Consider the following 15,492-nt stretch of genomic DNA (forward strand, 5'->3'; position numbering starts at 1 on the left):
ATTACAATAGAAAAAAATAAAACAAATTAAATGACTAACACAAAACAGCTGAGTAGCAATTAGTGATGAATATCTGGGGTCCAGTCAAATAGTTGTTTTTGCTTACAGTTTCTAACTGAGTGAAATGGCTCCGAAGTATCTAAGCAGCAGCTGTTTTAATTATTAGAAATTAAAAGTGCGTTATTTATCAAAATGTTTAGCAAGGAAACACTGAAAGATCCTTTATAAAAATGTTAAATAATCATGCACTTTTAAAGCAGCACTCATTTCTATTAATCCGTTGAAAGTAACTGTAACTTGTATGGATAAACATAAGGATGAGGTAACAATAAAACAATTACAATAAAATATTTCACTTTTGTGCCCTTTTCATTCCTTTTAATTGACCTTCTAGATAGTAACGTAAAAGGTTTTTGAAGATAAATTATTTAAAGTTTTGAGGTCACCTTAGAATATTTATCTCACACGTAAAGTTTTAGTGCTGCAGAGAAGTGTTAAGATTCTCATCGCAGTTTAGTCATCTTTTCCTAAATCCTTAGAAATGTCTCCTACCATCTTTTCTTGACCCTTTTGACTTTTTCCAGGATAGCTAAGAAAAAAATATGAAAAAAATATGAAAGCAAGTATAGTTTATCCATTTATTTACCTATTATTTTTTTCTATTCAACAGGACACCTGTTGAGCTGTGGAGCAGAGCTGAAGTACTTAAATGAGCAGATAAATGAGGAGCATAATAAAAAGTGATGAATCATGACCATACCCATAAATCATGACATAATGAACATAATATATACCAATGGGTTGTGACAAGAAGAAAAAGAAAAAAACAGCTGCAAACAAATAATCAAAATCCTGCCTGTAAGTGATCAAAGAGAAGAGAGACAACACATAAAAAGCTGAGAAAATTGGTCAAAAGTTAGACCTGTTCCTTAAACAGGTCTAACTAAACAGTTAAAAATCTAATGTACAAAATCAAGGAAAAAAAAAAAAAAAAAAACTCCAGAACTCCAGTCGTTGGCTTCTTTAGTTCTGAGACAATTACAGCATCATGTTAGAAGACAAAAAGATGACAGCAGTGAGACCTTCACAAACTGATTAGGAAAGGCTCAGAGAGTTTGAGGTGTTCTATTTAAACCCAGTTGGTTCAGAAACCAGTCAGATAAGAAAACGTTCAGAAAGTCTTTTATCATGACTGGTAGCTCTCCCTGGCGACCTGAGGAAGACCTTATTATTTTTAGGCTAATTGGTGGATTTGTGTTATTAAATTCTGCATTGTGTTTCAGCGTGTGAATATTAATCCCTCTTTTTGATAACATGCCTTAAAAATCCTTACGAGTAAATTAAAATCCAAGGAGTAAAGTTATTTTTCAGTATTGCAGTATCATAAAAAAAAAAAAATTAAAAAAAAGTTTTTTTTTTTTTTTATTTATGATCAACTTCTCTGGTGTTTACAGCCAAGCTTGCTAGAGTCAGCTCTGTCCAACAAGTGATCTTTCAGTCAGAAGTGACTAATAGAATGAATGTGTTTTCTTAAAAGTGCTTTCATAACCCAACAGCACACTATCAGATGGTGAGAACAAAACAGAACAATTCTTTCAGATTTCCATCACAGGAATGTGTAGGCCTTAATACTTTCACTCCTTCACAGATACAAAGCTGTGCTTTGAGAGAAACCATTTAGTTTAAATGAAAAAAGAAAACTTCTTTAAAATCAAACTGGACAATCAAATCAAGTACAACAGCTTAAAAATATTTGCTCAATGCAATTCTTCAGACCCATGGTAAAAATGTATAGATCAATACAATTTGTGGGAATTTTTTTTTTGGATGAAAGAAAAAAAAAACATACCAAAGTTAATGCAGCTCCAGTGATGGTGTAAAAAAGTCAAGGTCATATATTGATATTTCACAGTATAAACATTTTGAATATTTTACTCATCAATAAACACATTTTAGTGTCCTAAGAACCAAATCAGATTTTAGCATTATAGAAAATGGATCATACAAAGTTGATTTTAAGTTTTTGTATTTAAAAAGTAAAGTTTCCATCATCAGCTCCACTGCAGTGCCCTCACACACAATGCCCAACTCAGACTGTTAACAGTTAAATGTACAGCAGACATACTGAGAAACAGTTAAAAAAAATTATAAAATGAAGCATCAAGGCAGGATTTCCCAGTAGTCTATACACGTGGTGTAGGCACTGAAAAAAGCACAACAGTGAAATTCACTAACAGAAAGACACCCTTCGCCACTAAGAAGTTTTAAAATAAAACTCTCAAGAACCTTGTTGATACAAAAGTAGATATCAAGCTCCCTAATCAGTTACAAAGGCTTGCGTTTCAATCGTTTTAATTTTTATTCAGCTGGCGCTGAGCTCTTCATCAGCCTCTTCATTCAGTGTAAGTGAGAAGCAACACAGGAGAAGGCCTCCTGATATCATCTTAATTGCCACAAAAGGTCTGACAGAGAAACTTCCACAGACATCTTCAGCTGGCTTGACTTGCAGTCCTAAATTCATTTGGCTGTGAGAGTTTTCTCTTTAAAAAGTGCACGTAGTGACAGAACATCATGTCTGTCAGACGCTGACATTACGTGTAGTAGTCCAGTTTGCTCGCTATCGTCTTGCAGCCTTTGACGGAGAACACTCGCTCAGATTTGGGGAAATAGACTAAATCTCTAGCCACCATGTCTGCCACATCTGTGTTTGGCTTGATCTTCCTGGCTTTCATCGCACCCATGGCGCATTGGACAACATGCTGGTACTCCAGAGGAAGGAACGGGACAAAGAAGTCGATCAAATTCCTGTCGATCAAACTTGTGTGAAAAAAGCCGCCTAAAGAAAGAGATAAACATATACTTTTAGTGGTGAAAAGTTTTTATAAAAAATATCAGTGAAAACGCAAGTATTTAAACACCTTTTACGTACTATTTTTGTTGTTAAAAACCGATAGTGAGAGTGAGGTTTCCAGGTCTTTCAGCTCGATCTCTTCTCGATTTCGTCCTGCTCTCCAGAAATCTAGAGCCGTTTGTACAATGCTGTCCCCTCCAGCATTACTATTAGAAAGATAACAGAAAAACAAATTACCAGTCTGGTATAAAAAAAAATTAAAAAAAAATCATGCACTATGTGAAATCAAAGTTGAACATCACATAGCAGCAATTGTAAACCCAACAAAGAACCACAACCAATTAAAATGCTCTCAGCTTTTACCTGAGGAAAACAAAGATAGATTTCCGATAAGAAACTCCATCCAGCTTGTCATAGTAGTCCAGGTATGGCTTAATACTGTCAATCAGGCCAGGGTGCATCTTGTCCATCTCATCAAAGATGAACATGGAGCGTTCACGAGTTGGTAACGTTGCCTTTGATCCACTGCTGTAACTGAGACTGAAGAAAACAACAGCAAATTAACAACAAGTTAATGCTACCATTTTTCATTTTAAATTAAAATCTCTGATATTACTTACCTTGTAGACAGATATTTTGCTGGGATGAGGGAAATGAAGTATGGATGTGAACACATGAATAAATGAGCTGTCCATGCCCTCCTTGTAAATGTTCTCAGCTATAAGCTGACTAACAAAGTTCTTTCCTGTGCCGGTCCATCCGTGCAGAGAGAGTACCAGGGGCTTCTTTGGGTTGTTGTTGCTCATGAATCCATTCACAGCTTTAAAATGATGCGTGATGCAATATGCTGTCCAAACAGTTTGTTTTCCAAGTCATTCTTGAGCCCTAGAGAGTTCAGAGGAAAGCCAGCAGGATTAGAGGCTGAAACACATAACTGGAATAACTTCCTCACATTGAGGCTGTAAGAGACTTGCTTCAATTTGGCTCGGCTTTTGTAGTGATTGTCTCTTTATTAGAAGACATATTGAACATACTGTATTACAAGATCAGAAGTGATAATACTTTGTGCCTGTCCTGTTATCTCAAACATGCAATCTAATAAACCAACATATATGTAGAGAAAAAATGTGGGGAGCATTTTTATAATTTTCTATAATTTGAGAGGTGAAACATTCACAGCAGAATAATCAACACTGACTAACTTTGTGAAGGGAAGCAGATTAACCTGATAGGTGAGATAATGTTTTAATACAGAACTGAGAAAATAATGTTCTAAGGTTTTCTTTCTATGTCTATTTTTTTTTAAAGACAGGATACATAGTGTGTGATTGGATGATCTAGTTGTTGTTTTACAGTTTATAATCATAAATCTTGAAACAGTCTGACCAGGATGACATGGTCACTTGGTGAAATTCAAACTTTGGTCAAAAAGTTTGATTTTACAGCAGGAACTGCCATTTTTAATAAGACTGTGAAAACACTGTTTTATAAACAATGTGGATGAGGATGGATAAGGAACACATCCAATATTTGGCTGTCAATTTCAATAATAGATAAGGCTAGAGGAACACTCCCAAGTAAAAGAAGGGGATGCAAATCCTTCTTTCACATCTTCAAACCCATACATACCTCACTAAGACTCCAATGAAAAAAAAAGTATTCCAAAAACCTGGATAGTGTCCACTTATTAATTTTACTTTCCTCTAAGAAACTAGAAACAAGGAATAAAAAACATCAGAAGGTTCAAACCCTCAGCTTACTGATTTGCCACATTTTATTCAGTAATACATGAATCATTATTCATATGTATTGAAAAATCTCAGGCTCAGGTAAAAGCATGCAAATATCACTCAAGGTCTGTATGCGTAAATGAATGTACTGTAGGTCTGAATGGGCAAATAAACTGGGAATCCTCTACCAGGCTGTGATTTAATGACAGATGGCGAATGTTGTGGTCTGTTTGGGGAGGTATTAGGGTTAGAGATGTGAGCGGGATCAATAACATCGTTGACAAAGAAACAATCATTGGTAAGAAGATGGAAATGTTTGAGTCTGTGAGGATCAGCAGATCACTAAAAAACAGCTCTTCTTCGTGGACAATACATCCAACCTGTTCCATGACACTCCAAAGCCAAAAGGGTAAAGTTTTCCACAAACTCATTTAGCTTTTCTGTCACAAAGAAAACTTCAGGGAGTCATTCAAACCTTCCACCATAACAATGCAAGCATCCCTGTGACAGGTGTACACGTTCCAATTCATCGTAAAATTTTCATTTTCCACTGCCATTTTCAGCTGATGTAATTGGGTTTTTGATCATTCAGGTACAGGTTTAATAGAGTCTATCAATTACAAAAGTAATTGAAATTAAAGCTGATGTGGCTTTCAACTCAGAAATGCTGCTATAAATGCCCGAAGGGGTCAGTATCTGATGAAAACTAAGCGGAAATTTAGACATATTTTACTGTATGGTTTCGGTTACTGGGTTTAAAATGGACACCCAATCCGTGGCACGTTCACTCACACCTTAGCTTAAGTTATTGCAAAGCAGTTACGACAGAAAAATGAACATCTATTCGATCACGTTAAAACAAGGTGTATATGCTCACCAGTTGCATTGAAGGCAATCCAGTTTGGATGACAGCTCTCGTGTAAATAATTGTAGATCGTTCGCCCTAAAGTCGCACCGAGACCCACGACCACAGTTGTTGTGATGGGATCAAACGCGTACACCAGCACACTAGCTGTCAGCAAAACGTGTAACGATATATATAAATGTAACACTTTCATTGTCAAAACCAATTATTATTTTCACATTAATCGTTTACATTAGTAAAACAAGTACAGCACCTCGACAAAACCGCGCTCAAGCTGCAGACTAATTTCGCTAACGGGGAACTTCCTTCCTGATACGTCACGAACACGTCACAATGTATGAGTTCTGTTGAAGATACCAACAGGATTACAGAAGAGTGATAATACTGTGATCAAATATAACCGTTACAGTTAACTGTCCCTCCAGGCTGAGGGATTCTGTTCATTGTACAGCTACTTGTACCATGTAGCAGGTGCACTTGCCCACCAGCTTTAAAAAGTTTGCTCATAATTTAGACTTTCACCAGTTTAACAGAGAATTCAGAAGTGTTTGCCTTCCGACCGCTGAAAAAAAACAAGACGGGGAGGCGAAAGTCGTAGTGACTACCGTTTATCTAGTAGTGTTACCTGTTCTGTTGAAATCAATCCACTCCGTCGACAGCACTCGTGAAAGTAGTAGAAAAATGTTCTGGTAGCTAGCTAAAAATCCAGTGAGAGCCGCAGCCATGCCAACCGCTATGGTGGTACTAATGGGTTCAATTGCCAGCGCCATGTCGGAGCAGACCAACATCCACAGCAGCAGCACGTTTTGTTTCCTCGGTTTCATTTGCTACTTTAGCAAAGGTCAAAAGAAAAGAGGCAAACTGCTTCCAAGCGTAACAAACTGTTCACAAAAGCCGACAGTCACCACGTCGGAAGCAGTTAGCAGAGGAAGCGCTGGTTGTCATGGGCATGACGTCAAGGTCCAAAGGTGTTCTTCTTCTACGGTTCCTGCATCGTTAGAATAAATAAATATTTTATGTTTGTAGCAATAGCAACGTTAAGTCTTAGGGTCGCCATGAAATCATTAAATTATTTGGTCAGATACATCATGTAGAGGATGCAGGATGTACCATGCGAAGAAGGATGGCATGGGAGCAACCGTGGGTCCAGATTTTAATTTGAACTTTGACTTACCACACGTTGTTAAGATCACACAAACCCTCCTATGTCAACTGTAGTACCTAATGTCACTGGTCTCTTTCAACAAGATAATTTAAAAAATAGCTCAGGGACAGTTAGATAAACATGACCATATTGACTTGGTGGAAAAGCCCCACATTTCAAACTAATTGATGGAAAAACACGGATGGAGAGCCCACCTGGCAATTTACATGACTTAAAAACCATCCATCCATTATCTATACACTTTGTCCATTAAGCGGTCACAGGGAAGCTGGAGTCTAACCCAGCATTTAGCAGCTGAGAGTAGGGTACACCCTGGACAGGTCACCAGTCTATTGCAGGGACTGGGACATTCCAGGAGGACATTTTATGTCCCACCTGTAAAATCTCAATTAATCTGTGCACAATACACAAATACATGCACTGCTTGTGTAAATTACACTTGTCTTGAAAAAATATATAAATATAGATGTTGGAAAATATGTTCCAAATGATTATTCAAACTGCCATATAGATCTCACACACCAGCACACCCTAAAATGACATTTTTCTCTCGTACTTTCTTATAACCACTTTTTAATGCATTTTCGGATGATATGGTGTTAGTGTTTCTCTTCTATTATTGAAAACATTTGAATTTAATAATCAGCATATCTTAAATGATAGCAATAATGTGCTGAAGTTGTGTCCCACTTATGTGCAACCCTGTTACCAAAACCTATTTAGCACGGCAGAAGAAAAAGACAGTGTCACATGACAGAAGAAATAACAATTAAGATTTATGCTAACAGCATGGGCAGACCAAGGGTAAGGTTTCTCACATTCATTGCAGCCTAGACTGTGTCACCCTGTTACTTATACTGTAAAATTAGCACAAATTGATTGAGTTTTTTTTCTTTATTATTTAATATAACTAACTATGTCTTCAATTTCAGTAACATTACATTCCACAGCTATCACATAAAAGCTAACATTAGCACTGATTTTAAACCCCGTCACTTGCAACCCTGTTACTTTAATTACAGGGTTACATCTAATTCAGTTCACTCAGAAAGGGTAATCCATGGTCTAAAGTAAGATTAAATGTGTGTATATTTTAGCATAATATGCTTGTTGCTCTTCAGTACTAAACTCTTCAATAAGGGGTTTACAAGAGGAACCTATAATTTTTTTGAAGTGAGCCATTACATATATATATATATATATATATATATATATCAAGTATATTTTTTATGCTTAAGCTGACAAATTCAATTTTTTGTTTGTTTATAATGCTGTTTTCAAAAATACATGATAAAAAATACTAAAATAATTAATTTTTCAAATGTCTCTATGACCATATTGTCCATCTCTTTGGATGGTGGGAGGAAGCACATGGGGAGAACATGCAAACTCCACACAGAAAGGCCACTGTTCGAACCTCCCCCCAGCCAAGACTCAACTAGTGACCTCGTAGAGGCTGCAGTGCTAACCACCACACCATCGTGCAGTCCATGACTTAAAACATCTATTAATATTCTGTTTAATCTCTGATCTTGAGAAATCCTTGTTTTTCTAAATATCTTACCTTACCATCAAGTTACAAATCTTCCACAACAAAGAGTCGTATTTCAGCATAACTTGGAGACTGAGTGGGCTTCATGGGGCTGACAAGCATGTGTGCACCTCTCAATAGTCACCAGGTAGGAAAGAGTGGCCTTTTTTAGACTGAGAATGTTAACAGTCAAGAAAGACTGTTATTACCATTGTGTTTGAGTGGAGATATTTTCTCTTGTCTTCACTTATTTCTCCTGTGAGCCCTCAATGGTTACAAAATAGTAAAAGAGGGTAGGTCAACCTCTAATCCTACAATAAACAGAGGCCTTTCCCAACACACACTTACCCCACTGGTCCGCACTTCACCTCATCTGAAGCTCTCCTGAACCCCCACACTGTGGCAGCTTGGGCTGGAGTTGAAGAAATTTGACTCATTATGCTTAATTGCGTCATATATTAATTTTGTTAAGTGTTCAATAATCACACCAATCATTATTTCTTTCATATATGTTTATTAATTGATTGTTATATTATGCTATAATACACTTTTTTTTTTTACATTTTACTAATTATGTGTTTATACATCTTTAAGTTTTATTCATTTCAAATACTTGTGCATTGTTTCTTCTGTTCTGACTGTTAAAAATTCACTGAGAGGGCCGGGTGGCCTCCATCTTATCTCAGACCCAGGAAAATGATCCTTCCTCAGAACCTTGGAAATGGGTGCAGACTGGTATTTGTGAAGACACAAAGCTAACACATGGCTCAACTCCTTCAAGATAATACAGGTTGTTTTTTAGCTTTTATGGCACCAGTTCTGAGATTTACATATTCACCAAAGGTCTTGAAGAAGGTAGGATTCCACTCTATCCTGACCTTATCTGGTCATGATGACCCCTGTGTGTCAACAGAAAAGTATAAAACTTTTGTCTTGCTTCTGGTCCCTCAGAGTCTCTTCTGAATTCACCTGAGTCAGATGACACACTCTCCTTGCTGCAAGTATTGATTATTCTGTTTTTATTAAACTTTGTTACACTTTCTCTTAACCAGACTCTTGGTAATTCATTTTTTTACAACACTGGATACTCAGTCAGAGAGTGAAAGCAAGGCGAAAGCACATTCTTGGAACTAAACAATGAAAAAATCCCCAGAGAAGATTAGGGGAATGTCACAGGAAAGATTGGGAACACATTTAGAAAATCTATACACAAAGATAAATCCTGAAATGAATGCAAAGTGTTTGTGTTTGGAATGTTATTTCCCTCACTGCCACCAGGAGGTGTGCACTACTTTTGTTGGCTTGGCTTTGAATTTTTGTATATTGGATGTGCAGAAAACTTATGTAACTCTACTACAGTAACTGATAAAGCTTTCACTGCTGTTAATTAAAACTACAAAAAGAGAAAATAGCTTGTACTTTGTGTTAGAAGAAGTTACGAAAAAGAAGAAAGATGAGAAGTGATGAATCAGGTGAAAATTGTTCCTGGACAAAGTGCAGCAAGTCTTCTCTCTGTTCTTCTCTCCTGAGATGTTTTCTCAATCAGGTTCAACAAAAAATGGATGTTTGTTTGTTTGTTTTTTTAACATTATGATTCAGTCATGTCCAGAATAAGTGGATTCCCTGGAAAAGAAAAAAAAAAGAGACAAATTTCAAATATTTTAAAATATGAAAAAGCATTTTCAAGTTTATGCAGCTCCAGGAGTGTTAAAAAGTTATTAAAGTCAAGATTTATTCAAGATTATTTCTGGATATTTCACTGCATAAATATGGACATGCATTTGCAATCAGTGTTTGGTTTTTTTAGTTTACACATTCATTAATGAAATGTTATATTTGACTGATGTTTTATCTGAAAAATTATAAAAGAAAACTTCATTTTGAAGTTAGAACTGCTTTAAAATCAATATTGACCAACTTAACACATCCCCATATTTTGCTGTGATCATTATTTTAGGCTAGTTTTTGGCCTGCTTTTAGCTTAGATGGAAAATTTGGTTCATTTCGATCCCGAAACAAATTCAGGAGAAAGTAATTTGAACTTGCTGACTGTAAATTAAATGATGACCTCAGTATGATAATTGTGAGGGAGACATTTCAACCTCATGGTGGTGCTAAAGGAGAAGTTTAAATTAGGATTGTACAAAATATCATTCACCAACTATTGAAATATTTCAAGTAAAGATAAATCTTTGACCTGCTGGAGGTGCTACAGCTGAAATGTCTGGGGATGACCTCTGTCATCTGCAGCAAATTTCATGGTGGTGCAGCCAAGATTGAGAGATTTTTCTAAAATCAAAACCAACATCGTCAGGATGAATCGTCAGGAAGTCTTGCTTCACACTGTAGGAAACAAGAGCATCTGCTAAAATTTCATGGCAATTTGTTTCAGTATTGTAAAAATAATATCACTGCTAGAAATAAAAAGTGAAGTCTCTGACTTTTGGATGCAGAACATAGTCTATTTATATTTATTTTAATGCTGTTAGTTTTTTAAAAAACTCCCCAAAAGACAAAGACCTTTTTATTTTTAGTCAGTTCTCCTGAATATTTACTGATTATGACATATAAACAGTGGAATAAATGAATAAAGAGGTAAAAGTCCATTATTGAAACATATTTCAATATAAGAACAGAAACTGGCATTATTTATCTGTGAGTAGGTTTCATTGAAAAGTCTGTGCACCCTCTCAACGGTCATCAGGTTGGAAAGAGTAGCTTTGCCTGTTCTCTTCTCCACTCTGTTGCTACCAGTGAGTGCTTGATTGGAGATCCTTTCTCCTCTTTATTCATTTATTTCTCCTGCACTCATTCCCTCAATGGTTACAGAATAGGAGAAGGGGGCAGGTCAGCCTCTGATCCTACAATAAACAGAGGGCATTGCCACCACACAGTGACCCCACTCCTCCTCTCTTCACCTCATCTTATGCTCGCCTGAACCCCCACACTGAGGCAGCTTGGACTGGGTAGCCAGTCAAAGAATGAAAGCAGAGCCAAAGCACATTCCTGTGACTAAACAATGAGAAAATCTGCAGAGAGAAGATTAGGGGGAATGTCACAGGACAGATTGGGAACATATTTGGAAAATCTATACACAAAGATAAATCCTACAATGAATGCAAAGTGCTTGTGTTTGGAGTGTGATTTTCTTTACCACCACCAGGAGGCGTGGACTATTGTCAATATGACTGTAAATTTTGGCATATTGTGCAGAACACTCATGTAACTGAATTACAGTAACTAATAAAGCTTTCACTGCTCTGTTAAATAACATTTAAAAAGAGAGAAAATAGATTTATCATGTGGAATCATGTAAATATCCTCTTAACTCTTGCTGATGTAGAAGATAAGTTAAAGGTGTAAAAAATCTACTTTTTTCAATCACCAGTGTTTGGTCTTTTACCTACAAATTGGTCTAATTAATGTTTTGTGTATTAAAAAAATTCTAAGTGAAACAGTTAATTTTTTATGCATAATACTAACAATAACAATTTAAATTTGACTATTATTTTACAGCTATATGACAAGTAATACAGCAGAAACATGTTGAGATGAAACAAGTGGTTTTCATTTTGCAACCACTTTCGTTTTAACATGCCTTAATCTTTAAAACAGGTTTCACTTACATTGTGGTTTCTTTTTTATTCCCACCAAAACCCCTCTTCTTAAATTAAACACAGAATAAAGATAAAAACATCTAAATTTTGTGTGAAAAAATATTATTAAATTGTTATTTAATATTCACTAATTCATTAAAAATATGTATTTACAGTGTTTATTTGTATTATTCAGATAATTTCCACATGAATAAAGAAATATAATATAATAACAATAAATCTGTGACAGTTTTCTTGACTGATTATTGATCAACCTCCTTCAGAAAATGTTATCTATTTGTCAAAATGTTTCTCCTGTTCTCCTATTAAATATCTTAGTTCACTGTGTTGTCATAAGCTATTTAACTTTTAAAAAAAATATGCATGCTTTTCATTTGTTTAATGCTGTAAAGAACTACAATAAATTATTGTTTTTATAAATATGACATAATCAAGAAAAAAAGTATTTTTGCTGTTACATCTTCAGTGTTTGTCTTTTCTGCTTATGCTTAAGCAAAATGTAACTTCATCAATGAATTTCTTATTCATATTTAATTATAATTTATTTAAGATTGCGTGACTAAAGGAAAGATTTAGAAGAGTGCATCAACTTCCTGGTTTGAAAGGGGCTGAAAGCAGAAAATGTCCCGTCTGTATTGGTCAAACAGCTCAGCATGTTCTCAAAGATCGACTCAACTTTGGTAGAACAAATCAAATCAAAACAGAAATAATTGCTTTTAGTAGGTGTATGTGGGCTTGGCTTGCGAGTCCCTGTAATGGCAACAGCACATAAAAAACATACATTTTGGACTTAAAAAGTTAAACGTAGAGCACATTGAAATAAAATTGATTTTCTTCCTGATGGTGGCGCTGCAGGAGTAGGTCATGGCTCGCTAACCTTTCTTGAACTTGCTGCAGTTTGATATGTGATGGTGATGAGTGAGACCAACACAGTAATGTGGGACTATGATTGCAGTGTGTATGTGTGTGAGTTGTGTTCTCTTGAAGGACTTTTAAGGTGGTTTTTGAAACACTTTCAGACCTCTGTGATGATTTGGAAAAGCTTGTGTGACTTTCAGACACCGCTCGCTGGTCATGGTCATTCCAATATGAAAATATTTTTTATTTTTATAAGGACGTTTCTTTTTTACACAAACTTGTTTAAGTCAGGTTATGTTAAAATGTATAGCTGATGCAAAATAAATAAATAAAAGGGATAAGTTCATTAGATGCTCTCATACACACTGCTGTAAATCAACCAGCATTACACTGATTAGCCACATACATCAAAGCTACTGCAGGTAAAGTTAGTAACTCTGCTCATCTTGTACAATGTTCTGGGAAACCCTGCATACTGACGTTCACAAGGCTGCTACTTTGACACATGCCACTAACCTAAACCTTTTTGCAGACCAGTCCCACCCACTGATATAGCAACAGCACTCCCCTACAGTAGCAGCCTCCCCCAGAGGGACAGCAGTGAGACCTTCACAAACTGATTAGGAAAGGCTCAGAGAGTTTGAGGTGTTCTATTTAAACCCAGTTGGTTCAGAAACCAGTCAGATAAGAAACGTTCAGAAAGTCTTTTATCATGACTGGTAGCTCTCCTGGCGACCTGAGGAAGACCTTATTATTTTTAGGCTAATTGGTGGATTTGTGTTATTAAATTCTGCATTGTGTTTCAGCGTGTGAATATTAATCCCTCTTTTTGATATTTGAGTCCTGCTTCCTTAACACCTGAAACACTGCATCCAACATGAGAGGCAGGAGATTGAGCAATATATATATAAGAAACTGAAGGAATTTAGCTTGGCTTGACATAATTTGTAGGTGAAGGAAAACAAAACACAAGATTACAATAGAAAAAAATAAAACAAATTAAATGACTAACACAAAACAGCTGAGTAGCAATTAGTGATGAATATCTGGGGTCCAGTCAAATAGTTGTTTTTTGCTTACAGTTTCTAACTGAGTGAAATGGCTCCGAAGTATCTAAGCAGCAGCTGTTTTAATTATTAGAAATTAAAAGTGCGTTATTTATCAAAATGTTTAGCAAGGAAACACTGAAAGATACTTTATAAAAATGTTAAATAATCATGCACTTTTAAAGCAAGCACTCATTTCTATTAATCCGTTGAAAGTAACTGTAACTTGTATGGATAAACATAAGGATGAGGTAACAATAAAACAATTACAATAAAATATTTCACTTTTGTGCCCTTTTCATTCCTTTTAATTGACCTTCTAGATAGTAACGTAAAAGGTTTTTGAAGATAAATTATTTAAAGTTTTGAGGTCACCTTAGAATATTTATCTCACACGTAAAGTTTTAGTGCTGCAGAGAAGTGTTAAGATTCTCATCGCAGTTTAGTCATCTTTTTCCTAAATCCTTAGAAATGTCTCCTACCATCTTTTCTTGACCCTTTTGACTTTTTCCAGGATAGCTAAGAAAAAATATGAAAAAATATGAAAGCAAGTATAGTTTATCCATTTATTTACCTATTATTTTTTTTCTATTCAACAGGACACCTGTTGAGCTGTGGAGCAGAGCTGAAGTACTTAAATGAGCAGATAAATGAGGAGCATAATAAAAAGTGATGAATCATGACCATACCCATAAATCATGACATAATGAACATAATATATACCAATGGGTTGTGACAAGAAGAAAAAGAAAAAAAACAGCTGCAAACAAATAATCAAAATCCTGCCTGTAAGTGATCAAAGAGAAGAGAGACAACACATAAAAAGCTGAGAAAATTGGTCAAAAGGTTAGACCTGTTCCTTAAACAGGTCTAACTAAACAGTTAAAAATCTAATGTACAAAATCAAGGAAAAAAAAAAAAAAAAACTCCAGAACTCCAGTCGTTGGCTTCTTTAGTTCTGAGACAATTACAGCATCATGTTAGAAGACAAAAAGATGACAGCAGTGAGACCTTCACAAACTGATTAGGAAAGGCTCAGAGAGTTTGAGGTGTTCTATTTAAACCCAGTTGGTTCAGAAACCAGTCAGATAAGAAACGTTCAGAAAGTCTTTTATCATGACTGGTAGCTCTCCTGGCGACCTGAGGAAGACCTTATTATTTTTAGGCTAATTGGTGGATTTGTGTTATTAAATTCTGCATTGTGTTTCAGCGTGTGAATATTAATCCCTCTTTTTGATAACATGCCTTAAAAATCCTTACGAGTAAATTAAAATCCAAGGAGTAAAGTTATTTTTCAGTATTGCAGTATCATAAAAAAAAAAAATTAAAAAAAAGTTTTTTTTTTTTTTTTATTTATGATCAACTTCTCTGGTGTTTACAGCCAAGCTTGCTAGAGTCAGCTCTGTCCAACAAGTGATCTTTCAGTCAGAAGTGACTAATAGAATGAATGTGTTTTCTTAAAAGTGCTTTCATAACCCAACAGCACACTATCAGATGGTGAGAACAAAACAGAACAATTCTTTCAAGATTTCCATCACAGGAATGTGTAGGCCTTAATACTTTCACTCCTTCACAGATACAAAAGCTGTGCTTTGAGAGAAACCATTTAGTTTAAATGAAAAAAGAAAACTTCTTTAAAATCAAACTGGACAATCAAATCAAGTACAACAGCTTAAAAATATTTGCTCAATGCAATTCTTCAGACCCATGGTAAAAATGTATAGATCAATACAATTTGTGGGAATTTTTTTTTTGGATGAAAGAAAAAAAAAACATACCAAGTTAATGCAGCTCCAGTGATGGTGTAAAAAAGTCAAGGTCATATATTG

At 35.5% G+C, this 15,492-nt stretch overlaps 1 pseudogene; it reads right to left on the reverse strand.

The window, feature by feature from the left end:
- Positions 1–1,660: 1,660 nt before the first annotated feature.
- On the reverse strand, positions 1,661–5,661 carry LOC121629872 (annotated as a pseudogene).
- Between the last annotated feature and the right edge of the window lie 9,831 nt (positions 5,662–15,492).

Source organism: Melanotaenia boesemani, chromosome 19 (genome assembly GCF_017639745.1).
Source record: "Melanotaenia boesemani isolate fMelBoe1 chromosome 19, fMelBoe1.pri, whole genome shotgun sequence".
In the NCBI taxonomy this organism is placed as follows: Eukaryota; Metazoa; Chordata; class Actinopteri; order Atheriniformes; family Melanotaeniidae; genus Melanotaenia; species Melanotaenia boesemani.